This window comes from Emydura macquarii, unplaced genomic scaffold (assembly GCF_026122565.2).
Source record: "Emydura macquarii macquarii isolate MOO-44397 ecotype Brisbane River unplaced genomic scaffold, CSIRO-AGI_Emac_v2 contig_561, whole genome shotgun sequence".
NCBI lineage: Eukaryota > Metazoa > Chordata > Testudines > Chelidae > Emydura > Emydura macquarii.
In genome coordinates, this window is record NW_027130698.1 from 5,721,408 (window position 1) to 5,738,874 (window position 17,467).

The following is a 17,467-nucleotide window of genomic DNA, read 5'->3' on the forward strand; positions in this document are numbered from 1 at the left end:
AATAACTATCATCTGTTTAAACAATATTGATGGGATGGGAGCAAGTCTACCACCACCTGCTTGATAGCTACCTGCTGAACAACAGAAAAACCAGCTCTCAGGAGCTTTTGAAGGTTTTATGTTGGAGGGTGACTTAGTGAGGTAAGCATCTTTGTTTTTGTTTTTTAGGATCCCAAGATCCCAAGATGGATGGTTGGTTGGATGGAGCTACAGTAGAGAGAATCAAAGGTACTGAATAAAGGCAAAATGCCTAAAAAGTCCTGGGTGATGAGTTCTAAGGTTTAAGAAATGACACCTTGCTTGTTGGTATTTTTATCATCTGTGGATTTCTTTGTTTGGTCTTTTATCTGTCACAAATCTTCCTTTCCTCCTTAAAAGAATTCTAAAGCCATATTACCTTAGGTAGGATTTGAAATGAGCTTCATAAAGAGAATTTTGCTGTGTTCACAGTCACTTTTAGTTATGGTCATAGGATATGTAGTGCCTTTAAGGGCAGAGTAGGCCAGCACACTCCTGATCCTGGCCCTTTAAGGATGGCCATTTTTGGAACAGTTGGACCCAGCGAGTCATGTGAGTGTAGGCAAGAAATGGTGGGAAGGAGTTTTAGGGAATATAAAAAAAGGCCTGTGACAAAGGAGGATATAGAAGGAGCCCAGGGAAGTGTTAAGCAAGTGAAGGAAAAGGCCTGGTCACCTGACATTGGCACCTGACATTGTTTAGAGATCCAGAGAGGCAGGGAGGAAGCCCTGGCTCCAGTCCTCTGTGTTCAAGGGGATACCAGTAAGGAACTTGCCACAAGGATTGTTGAGCTCATGGAGGGCTGAAGGGCTGTGTGTTTTGTTTGGACTCTTTTGTTTGCCCCAGAAGAGAAAGTGTTTTTGATTTTGCTGGAGGGCCAAACTGCCAAATAAGGCACATCAAATCAGCCTGGGAAATTCTGCCTCCAAGGGGAAACTGAAGCAGTAGGTGGATCTCTGTGCTGGAGAGGTAAGCTGCCAGTAACATATTGCTACATACTTATGTCACAGGTTGAAGCTGCCAAATGTTCATGAATTTTAAATTTAAAAATGTGTTTTCAGGTATAGCCCTTAGTCTTCACTTTTGGCTTAAGCATGAGCTTTTATAGAGCATGTTTCCTGAAAGACTGATGCCATTTAATTGTTCACCTACGTAGGTATTATGAGAGTTCCAGAGAGTGACAGTAATAGGGACATGTGAAATTGCAATCAAGCATATTAATGCAATCTTGTGCTATGCTAATGCCTGTCAGTACATTACAGCATGTTCTTTGGGGAGGTTCTGATCTGGTTCTGCTCAATTGAAAGCTTCTCTGTAGGTTTAAATGCATATTTTACATAAATGTTCTAGGTTCCAGTGACCTGAACTGTCCTGTTTTGCTCTAGTTGGTCTCTGGTAGACACTTATCCACATTAGAACTGCTACACAGTTTGGCAGCTTCTCTTCAAGAAAAGACTTTTTCTAGACTAGCATTGAATGATACTGGATGGGATGAAGGTATGTTTTTAAGACTGGGTAGCTATGGTAGCTCACCTCTTGGACTGGATATTAGCCATGAGATCTAAAATTGATTAGATTGATTCAAAACAATTTCAAAAGCAGTTTCTTGGAAGAGTCCCAAAAGATGTGGCTGGGAGGCAGATACTTTATATCTCAAAATAAATGGGACACATGTTAACAGGAAAACCTCTCTTCCACAATGTAGTTTCATTTATTGAGAGAAAGCAATTATCTTTATTCTTTGTGAATCGAATATGAATGAAATAAAGTGGAGATGGCAGGAAAAGAGACATTGCTGAAGTGTGGTGGAAGTGACTATAGTTGAATTAATGCTCCATTGAACATTCAGTAATTTTAAAACGTGTCAGGTGCTCATTGTTCTCAGCTCCAATTATACCATTTAGTGCCCTGCTGCTTTACTGTCTACTTACTTCTACACATAGTTTTAAAAGATTGAGAACACACACACTTTGACACATTATATTCGGTTGTTCATGCTTGTGACCTGCTTCATATTTAATTGTACTCAGGGAGGTGAACTTAGGGAGCTACTTTGCATAGCCCGCATTGACATCTAGGATGGTACAACATATTCTATACACTGCACTCGGCCTGCTGTGTGGGTTGGTATAGAAGGGGACAGGGACAAGGCTGCTCTTAACCACTGCTCCCTTTGGAGGATTTATATGGTCAAATGGTTACAGAGTATCTTGTGCACTTATGGCTGCCCTTACATAGACAATACAGTCAGAAAGACACCTCATGCCAACTACCCGCTGCATGTGCAGTCGGGCCTTGCTGATCGCCTGATTATCTAAGTCATAATATAAGAAACAGTCCTCTTCCTGGATTCACAGTGTCCCCAGCTGGTAACATATTTTTACAATCAGAAATGAATGAGCTCCTTTTGGGCCGGGGTTCAGACTAACACAATTACACAATGGAAATGGTGAGGCAGGAAAATTATCAGAAGGTTCTGCACAGACCACTGCGAGTGAACAACCAGACACATACCGAGGGGTGTCACCCACTGCATTCCATTATTTGTAAAGAAGAGCCTGATAAAGTAAAAATTCATTCTGATGTTTCTGAAAATCTAATTGGGCTGGATTCTCCATTCACACCACTGTAAATCAGGAGTACTTCCATTGCAATCCATGGCCTTACTTTGGTATGAAGCTGATGCAAGTGAGAGGAGAATTGGGCCCATGAGCTCTGGTATCCTTCCATCTAATTTTCCATAAGTATTCACAGTAGGAAGATTAGAGTTTGAAAATGTGGACAATTCCCATGATCCAAGCCTTAGATTATCTGAAATCAAGGAGCCACCCTTTCTTCACAGTATAATATATTTACAGATAAGGTGTTACTTTGAAGTTAGGCTCTTGTCTTTGATCAAAACCATACAGCCCCCCTCATGTCTCTCACAAAGAGACAGTAGTTACATTGCACTGGTGTGTTTTTTAATGTTTAGGACAGCAAAAATGACATGTACATCAAACAGCAATCCTGGGAATGTATGAGATAAGACAATTTCAGCTATGGGTTGAGGAAAAGTCTCACAAGCAGACTTTAAATCAAGCAGAAGTAATAGCATGTCATACACATTTTGTCTCCCTTACCTGCTGTTAATTAAAGCACTGATAAAGGAGATCTGTCAACATTAATATGATGAAAAGTAAAACATGTGTTTAAAATTTTCTAGATGAAAGTATGGTTAATCAGTATTACAGAAAAAGGTTTCTAGTAAGTGCCTCTAATTTAGCTTGCTTGTTTAAAAAGTGTACATATGAGATGATAATGTGGCTTTATAATCCACAACCATGTAAGGGAGTGAGGGTACAGAGACACTCCGGCAGTGTCAGTTCCCACAGAGGATAAAGGAGATGGGATGCTGCTGAAGACAAAGGCACTGAGCAGTGACCCCTGCTTCATGAACTCATTCCTGCACTGGACATGGCAGCCAGCCATGGCACTAACCACAACGGTCCCAAGTCCTTTGGGGTGCCAGTGCCATCAGTGGTCCTGATTTCCCATTGCCTGTGCTCATCACGTACATGTTGAATGGCAAATGTCTCTGACAAGTAAATACAGGGTGAACTAAAAACCACCCTTATTCCAGAGGTATGTCATCAAATATCAAGGCATCATTGGTGAGGACCAGTCACAGGGTCATGTTTCACTCACACGAGTGAGCTGACATCAGTGGAAGACAAATGACATGGACATTGTTACATGAATGGCATTTACTACAATGATAAAATGAACATGGGAACTATTAACACTAATGAATGGAGCTGCTGTGCTGCAGAAAGAGGAACTAACATTGCTATATTTACAATGCATCAGCTGTTCCATAAGTGCTACAGAAAAGGTAACTTTTAAACAGATGCAGAGGTACAGTGAGCTAGATTCATCCCAGAGGAACCAACAAAACTATTAAAATAACATTACTTTCACAGTAGAGGTTCTCCACAATGTGTGTAATAACTTTGAACCTAAAATGTGCAGAAGCCCATGTATAACAACTTACATAGAACTTGGAGGGAGGAGCTTAGACTGCTGCTGGGAAGAGGTTGGAGGGGTCTCAAAGAAGTCAATATGCATGCATGGGGCCAGGAATGCTAAGCTGCAGTGGAAGAAGCTCTGTAAATATTTGCTTTAATAAGGATCTTCTTAGCTAACATGAGAGGACTCCATTCTTATTTATTGCTTAGCATGCTGTACGTTAAATATGGTGGATGGGCTGAGTAGTGAGACTGCTCCTTCAACAGATAGGTGGATAAAGATTAAACAACTAACTCTTGTAAATAAAGCCCAGTTCCCTGACATTGTTATTTCCAGTAATGTCATTCCAGTGTAAAGTGAATCTATTTGTATCATTCTTGGAAGGAACCCAAACTTTTATCTTTGAGATACACAGATGCAGCGTACGGCATACAATAATGTAAGTCCCGGGATATTAGAGAGACAAAGTGGGTGAGGTAATATCTTTTATTAGACCAACTTTTGGTGGTGAGAAAAGTTACCAATAAAAGATATTACCTCACCCACCTTGTTTCTGAGATACATTATGGCAGGGGTTCTCAAACTCTTTCCTGGTATAGACCACATTTTAATAGACATTGCCATGTGTATCATGTACCCATTCAAGAACTATTTCCCAGTTGTAATCTCAAAACATCTGCAAAGCCACTGTTCACCTGGAAAAGTAGTATTAAGAAGATATGTAATGTATTATAGCAGCTTTCTAATGCAATTTAACAGCTTAAAAGAAGGAGGAGTCAACACCCTGTCTGACCAGCCATCTCTCTGTGAATAATCAGCAAATGCTCCATAATCTGTTAGTTATCAGCAGGATACAGTGTGAAAACACCTGCTTGATGACAGTCCCACTCCCTCTTTACTAGTATATCTGAAGTAAGGAAATCGGGATGTTTGGTTTGGGGAGCAAAGATGGGTTTCAGCCGCAGCCTCTCTCTGCTTCATAATGAACTATGAAAAGAAGGAATGGCCAATCTAATTCCCATTAGAACCAGTGGAAAGACTCTCATTGGCTCCTATGGGGATAATAATGGGCCCTATGACTTCACAGTGCTAAAGTTGCAACAAGAATGAGTAGCTCTTGCTCCCTTCGCTTTCACAATATATTTTATGCCACTGTTTGACTCTTTTTCTGGGCACCTAGGGCTGCATGTCACCTTATCACCTGCCTCCAGCGTGAGGGAGGCTTGCCTGTGCCAGTTAGGTGTTAGCTTCCTAACACAACTGGCCTGTCAGCCACTCAAGTACTCTACTTTGGGTTATACCAGCTTTGCAGGTTGACAATAGATGCACCTTAGCCCTAGATTCACCCTAGCCCTGAGCTCCCCCTGTTCACTGGATGCTTGTGGAAATCCAGGTCCTCTTTTCCCAAAGGAACAGTGTACCCCAGTTTTATCTTAGCCCACTGTTTGTGTGTCATGAACAGCATTTGAGTTCAATTATAGTAAAATAAAAGAGGAAATTAATTTAAGAAAGAACGGAGATTCAGATAGAAACAGTGGAATCAAGCTTCCAATAGAAACAATGTGAATGATGAAAATAAATGGTTACATATATATTAAACAAACAAAAAAACCCCTAAGCCCTACACTTTTGAATAATCATCTTTCCTAGCTAATAAAGTAGATTCACACCCCAGGGTTCAGTCTTTTGAAGCACTTGCTAGCCCCAAAGATCTAGAGGCCAGTCTTTCATAAAGCACCACCACCACTAAAGTATCTCTCAGTGAATGGCTCCGAAGTGTCTTTCACCTTGTGATATACTGAACCAACTTTTGTCTTTATTCTCAGATAGGGTGATCCCCTGGCTGTCATATCCTTCCTTTTAACTTCCAAGTGATTTTGATGTTTTACAGTTTGTCTTTGCTGGTTTTCCATTGACTTTTTTGGACTGGTGGAAGAGTGGACAATTGAACAATACATTACATATTGGCTAGCTAGGGTGGGGGTGGGAGGCAGGAAGGGGTGTTGACAACTCTCTCGCTTAAATGGGCCATCCCTGAGACACATGACTCTGGCTATGTCTTCACTGACAGCGGCAAATTCGCCACTCTCAGATCGACTTCTCTGGCTCGACTGAGCGGTCAGTGAGGACTCACTCAGTCGATCCAGAAATCGACGTATTAAGACTATCTTCTCAAGTGGCATAGCGCTGCATCAATGGGAACGTGGTTCCTGTCGGTGCAGTGCAGTGAAGATGGCGTGCAGAACAGAAGCAGAGACGTCAACGGGAGTTACGCAAGTTTTTTGCGTAGCTTGCATAACTCCGGTCGACTGCCGCTGAATCTCAGAGGTAAGTGAAGACAAGCCCTCTGTGGTGACTCATTTTCACTCTAAAACTGAAAGGACATAATTTTCAATATAGTTATATAATTGCTTAAATATTACCCATACACACAGCTCACAATGACTGAGTATTAATCAATTACAAGCTTTCAGAAGAGGTCTCACACACTACCCTTTATGGATAAATACCACGAAAACAGTGTGTTAGGTGTAGTGAGTTTATCAGGTCTAAGTCAGGAGTTGCTTGTAAAGAACAGTGACCCCTTTCCCAGTTGGCACCAATGCTCTTTGTAACACACTGGATTTAGTTTTTTGACATTTTCTACTTTAGTTACAGCCTTTCTTGCGAGAACAGTGTTTAAATTCTCTCTATATTCTGGGAAAGACAATGTTATATGCTCTTTAAATTGATGCTCTTTAAATTGATACTCTTTACACTAGTTCTTCATAATAAAATATTATTGACACAACTTTATTTATATGGCACCAGTGATAAATTACATGAAGTGCTCTTGACATACATTAGTTTGAAGCCAAGCCAAGTAAACAATTACATGGTTCAAAATTATGTCCTGGATCAATTGGCTGATTTTCAGAAGTCCTGAGCACCCATAAATGCTACTGATGTCAAAGGGAGTGCAGGTGCTCCGCACCTTTGAAAATCAGATGATTTATTTGTGTTTTTTAACAATAGTAAATGGTACAATAATTACAATACATAATGAATTCACTTTTATAAGACACTTTTTCAGTTGGAAAAAATAAAACCATTGCTATTTAACACATTATGAACTTCTTTGACCTTTCATTATTCTGTTTTAGGAATATCTTGCCATTTTATTTTTTCCCCGCAGCACACTGAGTTTAACATGGGAAACTGGGAGTGTCCACTCAAATGATGGTATATTGAAAAGGTCAAAGTAATACATAATCCTATTATATTAAAAATGAGCCTATGAATATGACATTAAAATTCAGGTACTGTACTTTTTTTCTGAGAAAAAGGCCCTATGTTGCAAACAACATTTGGATCCTTACTTCCAGTTGGTGTGTTCAGGGGGACACGGTGGGACCTAGGGACTGCCATTGCAAATCCTGCACCAGGAGTGGGCCAGGGTGCTTTTAAGACCAGGGAAAGGTACATTATAAAACACTGAAGTATTATACTGCACAGAAGCTAAATAAAGCTGCACAGCTGGAACTTACTGAACGTTTTAAGGTACTGCAAAATTCACACAAAACCACCTGCTAAGTGAATCCTAGCCTTCAAAGAGCTTAGGAAAGACATGGTTTTTATTTAAATGCTGTAACATATTGTATAGTGACTTGCATGACAAAAGGGACTAGCAATTATTGTGAGGGACAGGCTGCAAAGCTATGTGACTTTGTCACTGCAAATGATACAGGTGGTCTGTAATTGGTTTTACCTCAAAATGTAGATACTTTTGGAAGGATAACATACAGTATTTTCCATGTTTATATCTATCAACTGCAATGTACATATATGAATAACTTTCTTTAAAAAGCACTCAATACATCTTCCATGAAGGCCTCTGCTGTGACCTCACAATGATGGTAAATCTACTATGGACTGGGAAACAGCAGCACACATGTCCTGAAACCTGTGACTCTTCCCTGGAGCCAGCCAACACATAGCCTAAATAGGTTAGGGCTGGGCAGGTGAGCTGAGATAGTACCATATAATAATAATTAATAATACTTACAACAGCTTTTGCGATGGACTGATTGGGTGAGTGCTCCGTCTCGCTCCCTGTTTCTTTACCTCAGCCTCACTTTATCTCTTCTCTGTGCTCTCCTTCTTCCTTCCCCTTCTCTTCTTCTCTGCTCTATGTTCCTCTCAATGGTTCCTCTTCCTGACTTTGTCTTTATATTCTGTTAATCCATTGCTAACAATCCCATCCAAAGAATTTAAAAAACCCCAATGTCTGTGTCAGGTTTTGGCATTAACTCTGCTTGTGTTTTATAACCCTTTCCCATACCCTTTGTTTGTTTTGTCCACTTAGTCCCTGTCCCAAAGAGTTTACAATCTATCTGTTACTGTATTTGTACAGTGCCTAGCACAATGGAGTGCTGTTCTCTATTGGTCCCTGGATGTTACCATAGTACAAATAACAACAATGTAGGTCTGATGACATTTCAGCATTAGCTCTCAAAGCAGCTGACAAAAACGTAGGTATCATTAGTGGCATATTATAAACTGAGAAACTAAATGTTCTGTCTTCTTTGTAAGGATGCAGTGACTAGAGCCTGGGCCTGCACAGCCTGAGATGGCTGATGTTCCCACAGTGCCACCAGGGAGAAATATGGAGAATAGGTGTTACCGGGAGAACTGCCAGAGTGACAGTAACCTGCAGTCCTCCGATTGGCTAACCATGCTATTTAACCCTGGAGGGTGCCCCATGAAGTTGTCTGGCCAACAATACAGACAACTTCCAGACCTCACCTTGTTTCCTGATCTCCAGCCTCCAATCCCAGCCTGACTCCAGCTCTGGCTCTTGTCTCCTGACTCTAGCCTGGTCTCTTACTCTGACTCTGATTCCTGCCTCCAGCCTGGTACTACCTCTGATCCCTGGCCTGACTTTGACCCTGACTCTTGCTTGCTAAACCTGGCTCTAGTGATTCCTCTGACCCTGGCTCACTCACTTCCATCCCTGGTGTGTGGATTTTAGCCTAACTGTGACTACTAGGCCAGACCCTTACACTCTGGTTCCTTACATTCCCTTTATTATTACAGAACAATCAGAAACTAAGGATTTTGCTATTGTACTTCCCTGCCACATCATAGCCTCCTCTTAAATGAGTTTGGGATGCATTGAACCACCTATGAAGCCAGAAATAAAGCTGAGATTAAAATGGCTGGGAGTAGAAAAGTCTCCTTGAACTCAGAGTGAGTTTTGGCCCCTAGTTGTTGCTTAATAATTGAGGTAAAAAAAATTTTCACCCCAATTTTTATTTTCCACTAGAACTATTTGCCATAAGATTCTGCAGCAAAGGGAAATAGTTTTTGATATTTTCCTTTTCTACATGAATCCCGTCTTTGTTTTTATTCAGAGGCTGGTTTCTTTATGCTGCTGGTGTCCCTAAAAGTGAAGAATGTGAGTAGGATACGTTGGATGTATTTTAACAAATTGAAAGCCAAATTCTACCCAAGTGTAAATCTCAATGGAGTCATGGCAGTGGAGTTATTCTTCATTTATCGAGTGCAGAATTTAGCCCTTAACCAAGTTTTGGTCCTAAAATTAAAATCTTCTAAGGCTTATAATAACTTTAGAAACTTTTGAGGTTTGTGCATCTCCATATTACATTAGGTAATGCCATCTGAAAAACTCGAAATGCCAATTAACATGTGACTTAAAACTTACAGAAAAGTTTCCTGTAACTTTTTATGGAATAGAAATTTATGTTGAAACATGGTTTGCATATACTCAGCAAGAACAGTTGCTGCTGCTCTTCTTGTTGCATTTTTAAAGACAGAAGACATAACTCGGTAGATTCTATATGTGAATGTTTGTAGAAAAGAGAGGCTAACTCTCTTTTTCTTCTCTCTCTCTCTCTTTCCTGAATGCATCAGACGTCTCTCATGTAATTTGTAGCAAGTAAATGGTTACAAGTTGCATGTTTGATAATGCTACTGACCTATGCACACCTTGAAAATTAGTACAAGGCAAATTAGCAGAGAGTTGCAGTGATTGCCAACGGCTGTCCTTTTTAAGTGTATGGAGAATTTATAAAGGGTGCTAAACATTCATGTGTATACACATGTGCATTATATATAATATAAATACAGCCAGTCAGAATTGTTCTCTTTTTAAATCCAAGGTATTGTAGATATATAGTCTCTTCATGTTTATAGACACTTTGAAAATTGCCATTTTTATAAAATAAATATAGTTCACGTACTACTTACATCAATTGCTTTATTTGATTTTCATTTCAATATGCAGAAGGTTTAAGCAGAACCAATGTTTTGGCCCTAAGGCATTTCCCTTGACTGCATAGGAATGCCTACAGCCAAGTACTGACTTGGTTACAAATGTGAAAGCACAGTTCATATGAATACTGCAGATGCTGTTATTTCTCAAGAATGAGAAGCAATTCCAGAGCTAATTCTCCTAATGCTGATTTTTTACAACAAGTTACACACGGACACAGCTGGAAAATTTTCAAAGGAGACTTTCACCATTAATGTAGTAGGCTCATGGCTAGGGACACTTCTCCTGAACTGGAATTGAGGAGACTAGCCCCTTTCCTTTGGAAACTTGTACATTATATACCTTTGGGGAGGGCTATTAGTGGGGAGGGCTGCATCTCTTAGCACACATCAGTTCTTTAAAGTGCACAGAGAGCTGATTAATCTATGGGAGTGGTAATCATTGATTCTGGATATTTTGTTCAAATGTTTTCCAGTGTGATTCATGAAACCCTTATCAAAATTCAAAAGGCAATTCATGAATCAACCAGGAGCTAAAAAAATTAGTGGTAATGAGCTCATTTCCATAGAAATGGAACTAAGCTTACTGATGGGTCAAACTATTTGCTGTACTTCTACTCCCTGCCCCCCCCCCCTTCTTCATTTCTTATGCTCTTATTTCACGCATCATTGTCTTCCATTTTTTCTTTTTCTAAAGCATACCTTCCAACTCTTTGTTCTATAACCAGGAATTGCATCTTGTAGGTGTTTCAAAATGGTGGTGGAAAAGCTTCACTCAAAAGTTTAAAGATCATTTTCAGATTTGAAACCCATGATATTCCAAACCATATGTTAGATATTAGTGTTAAACAAAAACATATAGTGCAGAAGACTCCCCATTTCCACAGGGTTAGTAAAGTGCTCTACTGATGCTGCGTTTGTATTCTTTCTTCCATGAGATATCAAAGAAGCTAATTCATAGTGTTTCTTTCATAGTCCAGATGCACCCCAGCAATTTAGTGTTTTCCATTGCTAGAGATTCACCATTAACAAAGATGAAAGCTGGGAGTCTAGTGAAACAAAACCCGAAGCATCTGAAATGAAAGGGTATCTCTCTGAGTTTCTCATTATGTGGGAGATAAGGGACCTGTTTAGTTTTATATATCAGTGGGTGAGACTTTGTCTTTCAGATTCCACAGAAGCCACGTTGCACTTACACACATTACAGGTTGGTACAGAAGGTCATGCTCCAGTGCTGAAGGAGCTTAGATTATGTTGCAGGCTTCCAAGGGAGGTTGTGGAGTTTTTTAAGAACAGATTGGAAAAAAACACCTGTCAGGGATGGTTTAGCTTTATGTGGTCCTGCCTCAGCATAGAGGGCTGGACTTGTTGACATTTTGAGGTCCCTTCCAGCTGTCCATTTCCATGATTCTATACAGGAGCTAAAGAAGGAGCAAGAAAAAGGACATAATGTAGAAACAGTACATGCAAAGAACATGCATTTTGTCAGGGAGAAACAGCTTGTAGCTATCATTAGAATTAGTAAAGAAAAAAAATCAGTAAAATAAATAAATAAATACTTTTTTTATAATTAGTAAAAACTGGCCTTTGGCTGGAGTAGCTATGGGTGCCCAGATATAAAGTAACATGTCACTGTGAGAATTAAAAACACTAATGAATTACAGAATTTGGCCCAATATATATATAAGTGAAATATTATCCCTTATAACAGTAAATTGGGCTACAAATCTTGACGTTAAATACAATATTTGTATATTTGTATGCAATATTTGTAATAGGTCTATTTTCTATGTACTATGTATAAATTGGGAATGAATCACAGAAACTTTTAAAAATAGCACAGCAACATCCACAACAGTTAGATTAGGAAATGAAGACTATCCGAATACTTTATCTATTTGAAAAAGCGTCTCCTCAGGAAGTATGACTTCTGAAAGGTCATCCTTGCTGGACTAATATCAGAAGCAGAATTAATCAAAGGTTGTTGACACTAATGTTGTTCTCAGAACTACCATCTTCAAAGTAACATCAGTCAATAAAGAAGGCATACAGGGAAATAAGATATTGAAATATTTCTAGCGGTATGCTGCTTGGCCTGCCTGCTGTTCAGATTTGGAGTGTGCTACACTACCTGAAATGAGCATTTTATTACAAAAAGGCGAATCAACTTAAGAGTCTTTCATGTACATCAAGAGCAGAAAACAAATGCTGAGCATGGAGTAGGAGAAACTTGTTTCAGAAAAATATGACACATTATTAATTTTACTTTGATAAGAAGTCAGAATATTTATTGTATGTGACCCCATTATACTTCATATCATTTATGATTTAGGAATTTATTGTTATTCAGGAAGGACATTTATGCACATAGTTAAATGCTTTCCTGAATTTGGGCTTTTATTTGTGAAGACCCAATTTGCTTCTTCAAATTATCCAGCAGATCAACTGAGCATATGTTAAATCTCTTTGTGTTACACTATTAATACACATGAAATTATCAGGTAGGATACAAGGCCTCTGGTCACTTTTTTATTTCATGAACAGAAATGAAATAGCAAACTAAGATAGGAAATGACACACGGGAGCAGTAAAGTTATATTAGAGATGTTACTGGTTACTTCGGGAAAGAGTCAAGAGAGTATTAAAGGTAGAATGGTATCATAGAAGTGTAGGTTGAAAGTTCACTTAGTGGTTCACTACAGATTGGTGCCTGTGGAGGGAAAATAAAACAAACGTGTTACTCATGATTGGCAAGGCAGAAATACAGTGCGCAGATCATTTGATGTGAGAAGACTGCATTTGGTAGACTATCACTGAATAACATCTTAATAGCATATATTTATGTTCCTTTGTCTTACGGGTGGCAGACTTTGTTTTCCAAATCACAGTGATGCACTTGGTGTTAGAGAGAAATCAAAATTAGGACTGGGTTTGCTGAAATATTATGTAACTCATATAATATGGGCCAAAATAATCCTTACTATAACTCCACTGAGGAGATTTACTCTCTCATCAGACTTATACTGGGATACATTTGAAATTAGAGGGAAGGATTGTTCTCCATAGTTTTTCAGCAGTGATGATAATACTCTGCATGAAAATAACACCTGTCATGTAATAAGAGCCCCAAAGGTAATAAATGAAGCAATAACAATACATTTTAGACACCAGACTGTCTTCCCCTCTAAAAATATGGCTGAATTTAAAAAAAAAGTCACAAATACTTTTTCTTGTATAAAATCCTCAAATTTGATTGATGCTGATGCCTCCGTATCTCAGCTATCATTGGCTGCAGTAATGGTCCTAGAGTCTGTTGGCAATTTTCAGGCGTGGTGCAAAAAGCCCAGGGATGGCAGACAAAAAAAGATGGTTTAAAGTCATTTTTGTGCTCCATCTTCCTGAATTGCACCAAGTGCTCCTTGTCCACTGCCAATAGTTCTGCACAGTTCAGTTCTGCACGGATTTTACATTTTTGTAATTCCTGGCATGAACACTGTTGGAGCTGCACTTTGTAACTAAGGACAGCATTAGACTTAAAGTTTTAGGTGACCCACTAGTTACTTGAAGTCCATCTATAGCTCAGCTGAATGTGAATTAAACTATAATAAAGAAATGACAGCCTCTCAAGTAGCACATCAGAAGAGAGGATAAGATTAAGCTTTATAAATGTGTCTGTGGACAATAACTGGCATATTAGATCCTTCCTTGTAATTCACTCTATTTACAGTAAAATTTAGCATGTAACACATAAATGTTACTCATATGCAGATGTCACTCTGATTCATACTGTCAGAACTGATTTAAGTTTGCTTCTTCACTTTCTCCTTGGATAGTGTCAGAAGCTACATATCACAACTCCCTCTTACTTCCTTTGGAGCTCAGGGCACTCAGCATCTCACAAGTTTGAGTTTTGCATCTCACAAGATTAGGTTCTCTACTTCTTGTTTTTCTTCCCCCTTCCTTATTAGCTATTCCATTTGCTGCAAAGTGTCTCTCGTGTTATTTTCTACTTTACTAGATAGCTGAGCAAGTAAATGATACTCTTCTGCCGAAGTCGAATCCTAATGCAGTGGTTTTCAACCTTTTTTGATTTGCAGTTCCTTAAAACATTTCAAATGGAGGTATGCCTTTTGAAATTTTAAACATGGTCTGCAGACCCCCAGAGGTCCGTGGACCATAGGTTGAAAACCACTGATCTGTGGTATCATTTTCTTTCCTTCTGCAGTAACTAGCTCCAACATGCCTTTGGTAGCATTCTTGCTTCTAGAATGGAAGTTGAGACTTGAGCTCCAAAACTTTCTTTTGCGATTGCACTCATTGCTGCTTCTGGGAGTGGGTGCTACAGTATTAGAGGAAGATTTCTTTGGATAAGATCTTCAGAATTCTCCTGTTCAAACCTTCTTGGTGACAACAGTATTTCCGGTTAATTGTAATAGACATGCTTTTACAGGGAATAGAGTTAATTCACTTTTCCTGAGAGAAGACCTGTATTTCATTAGAAATGGCTTAACACATTTAGCTATAATATGATTTGACCAACACCTTCACATGCAACTCTAAAACTAAATGTAATAGCTGATATTATTTTTAAAAGGAAAAATAAAAAGCTTTCAAATAATTTAGAACCATTAAATTGTAACTATGATATAATTTCTCTGGTTCTTTTTGTCCTCTTCTCTCCTCTTGTTTGTTACAGTCACTCATGTTTTGCCTCAAATTAGATTGTAAATGCTACAGGCAGGGGCCACTGTGTGTTTTTTACTGCTCTACAATAGCACAATGGAGCACTGATTCTGGTTGAGGTCTTTGGAAACCACCACTATATAAATCACCAACTATTAAGATTAAAAATAATTTGTCTAACTCTCTAAATGCCAATTATTGTTACTCTATTTCACTTCCTACTTTCAATCAGGACAAGCAGGCATACTCTCGCTGGACTTTCAGTCTGCTATCCAGACATGCTAGGTTCACATACTCTGGATAAGATTTAGATACTTCTGTTGAGCAGCAGCAGTTTTTTCCAGAGAAAATCTTGCAAAAGGTTCTTTGTGTTCCATTACATCGTCGGTCTGGCAGCTATTTGATTTATGGAAATAAGCTTAATCTCTGTAAGCAACACTGAGGAATGAAAAAAAAGTACCCCAGGTACACTGGGCCAGATTCTTGTTTTGGCTGCCCAAAGCAGGTGGAAAACTACCCTAAAGAGACCGTAAAAAATTCCCCTAATAGAGAAAACATGCCTGGGGCAGGAAGTTGCAGGACGGAGAATTCGGTACTCTCTTTGAAATGTTGTGAAGGCCAAAACTATAATGGAGTTCAAAAGAGAACTAGATAAGTTCATGGAGCATAGGCCCATCAATGGCTATTAGCCAGGATAGGCAAGAATTGCTGTTTGCCAAAGGCTGGGAATGGCTGATGGGATGGATCCCTTGATGATGACCTATTCTATTCATTCCCTCTGAAGCACTTGGCATTGACCCCTCTCAGAAGACAGTTCACTGGGCTGGATGGACCATTGGTTTGAACCAGTATGGCCGTTCTTATGTCATAGCAGGTGGCATAATTTAAAGCAGCTGGACCAGGATCAAGGGAGTAGAAAGGTATCTTACAGCCATTTTCCCTTGTTATGCTTAGCTGCTCCAAGCATAGACTGTAGCTGATAATCTAGTCCATTGTCTTCTGTATGGCCCCTCTTGTGAGAGCAGCAGTGTTGGGACTGTTATTGATACAACTTCAAAAGTAATCGGAGGGTAAGGTGAATTCTCCATAGGGTAGCATTCCTTACAGAGGTATCACAGAATACAGCAGAGTCAGGATACCAAAGTACCTACCGATAAATGAAGTAATAGAATATATGGGCCATATAACAGGTGAGTTCTTAGAGAAGAAGAAGCCTAGTCTTCATTTCAAAATTTATGTAATTAAACAAGATAAACAAACCTTTGCTCGGGAAGCACACACGCACACAAAAAAGAATAAGAGATTTCACAACATAAATTATGGATAGCATAGTATTTACATAGGACATAATTCTACAACCCTTACTTGTGCTGAGCAGTACCTTGTTTTGTAAGTAGTTTCACTGAAATCAATGGTACAGTGTGTGGAATAAAGAAATATTGAACATGAGTAGAGATATCAGAATGTAGCCCATAACGTACATACAAGTGTGTGTGTAATTTCTGTATGTGATTTTTGCTGGAAGGGATCTTATACTTGTGAGATGTCCTGAACTGATAGTAGAGGATGTGCAATAACCTTTTAGTGATGGATTTTAATTGGGCTATGTTCTCTAAACTACAGTGCAGGCAGTAAAAGACATGAGCTAATAGCATAATGCCAATAAAATAAATCCAGCCCCAAATAATTAGCTTTATTTTTGTTTCATTTTACTTTGTTTCCTCTTGAAAGCAATACTGTAGAGACAAAGAACAATCATGCAAGCTTGCTCTAGTGCCTGTAGTAAGAATTAAGACAGACTCCTGCAAATCATCCTTGGTATGACAAAAGAAAAGGAGAATTCTCCTGTTCAAACCTTCCTGGTGACAATGGTATTTCCGATTAATTGTCGGCCCATATTCCAACACCAATATAAGATCATCCGTCTATGAGTAAATTGTGATTGAAAATGCCTTCCTGAACACAGATGAAGGAAAGTTTCCTTAGCAACAGGAATAACATGGGAATACTAAAAACCTCTCTTGTGACTCTACTTTTTTCTGTACAGTACTTTTTTCTGTTTTTCTGTACAGAACACAGACTCAGAGGCAACTAGACAATCTGTGAACAGTTTCATTTTTTCAAGCAAGTTACAGTGAAAGAGTAATATTTAATTCTTCAGACAATTCAGAAACCACCACTCAAATAATCCTCAGTGTTTTCTGTGTCTCTCTGATTCCTTCAATAGTTAATTTACAAAAGTTTATAAGCGTGTTGGCAAATAAAGCATCCTGTCTTAGAATCACAAAATTCTAGTCCAGACCCCTGCATTCAAGGCAGAACTAAGTATTATCTAGGCCATCCCTGAAAGGTGTTTGTCTAACCTGCTTTTAAAAATCTCCATTGATGGAGATTCCATAACCTCCCTAGGCAATTTATTCCAGTGCTTAGCTTCTCTGACAAGAAGATTTTCCTAATGTCCAACCTAAACCACCCTAGCTGCAAA

At 39.1% G+C, this 17,467-nt stretch overlaps 1 long non-coding RNA gene across 1 annotated transcript in view; it reads left to right on the forward strand.

Annotated features, from left to right (window-relative positions):
• The first annotated feature begins 584 nt into the window (after nucleotides 1-584).
• Nucleotides 585-17,467, forward strand: part of LOC137147634 (uncharacterized) — a 167,706-nt gene continuing 150,823 nt past the window's right edge. The window contains exon 1 of the long non-coding RNA XR_010918271.1: nucleotides 585-987. This is a non-coding gene — a long non-coding RNA (uncharacterized lncRNA). The remainder of the gene's footprint in view (nucleotides 988-17,467) is intronic.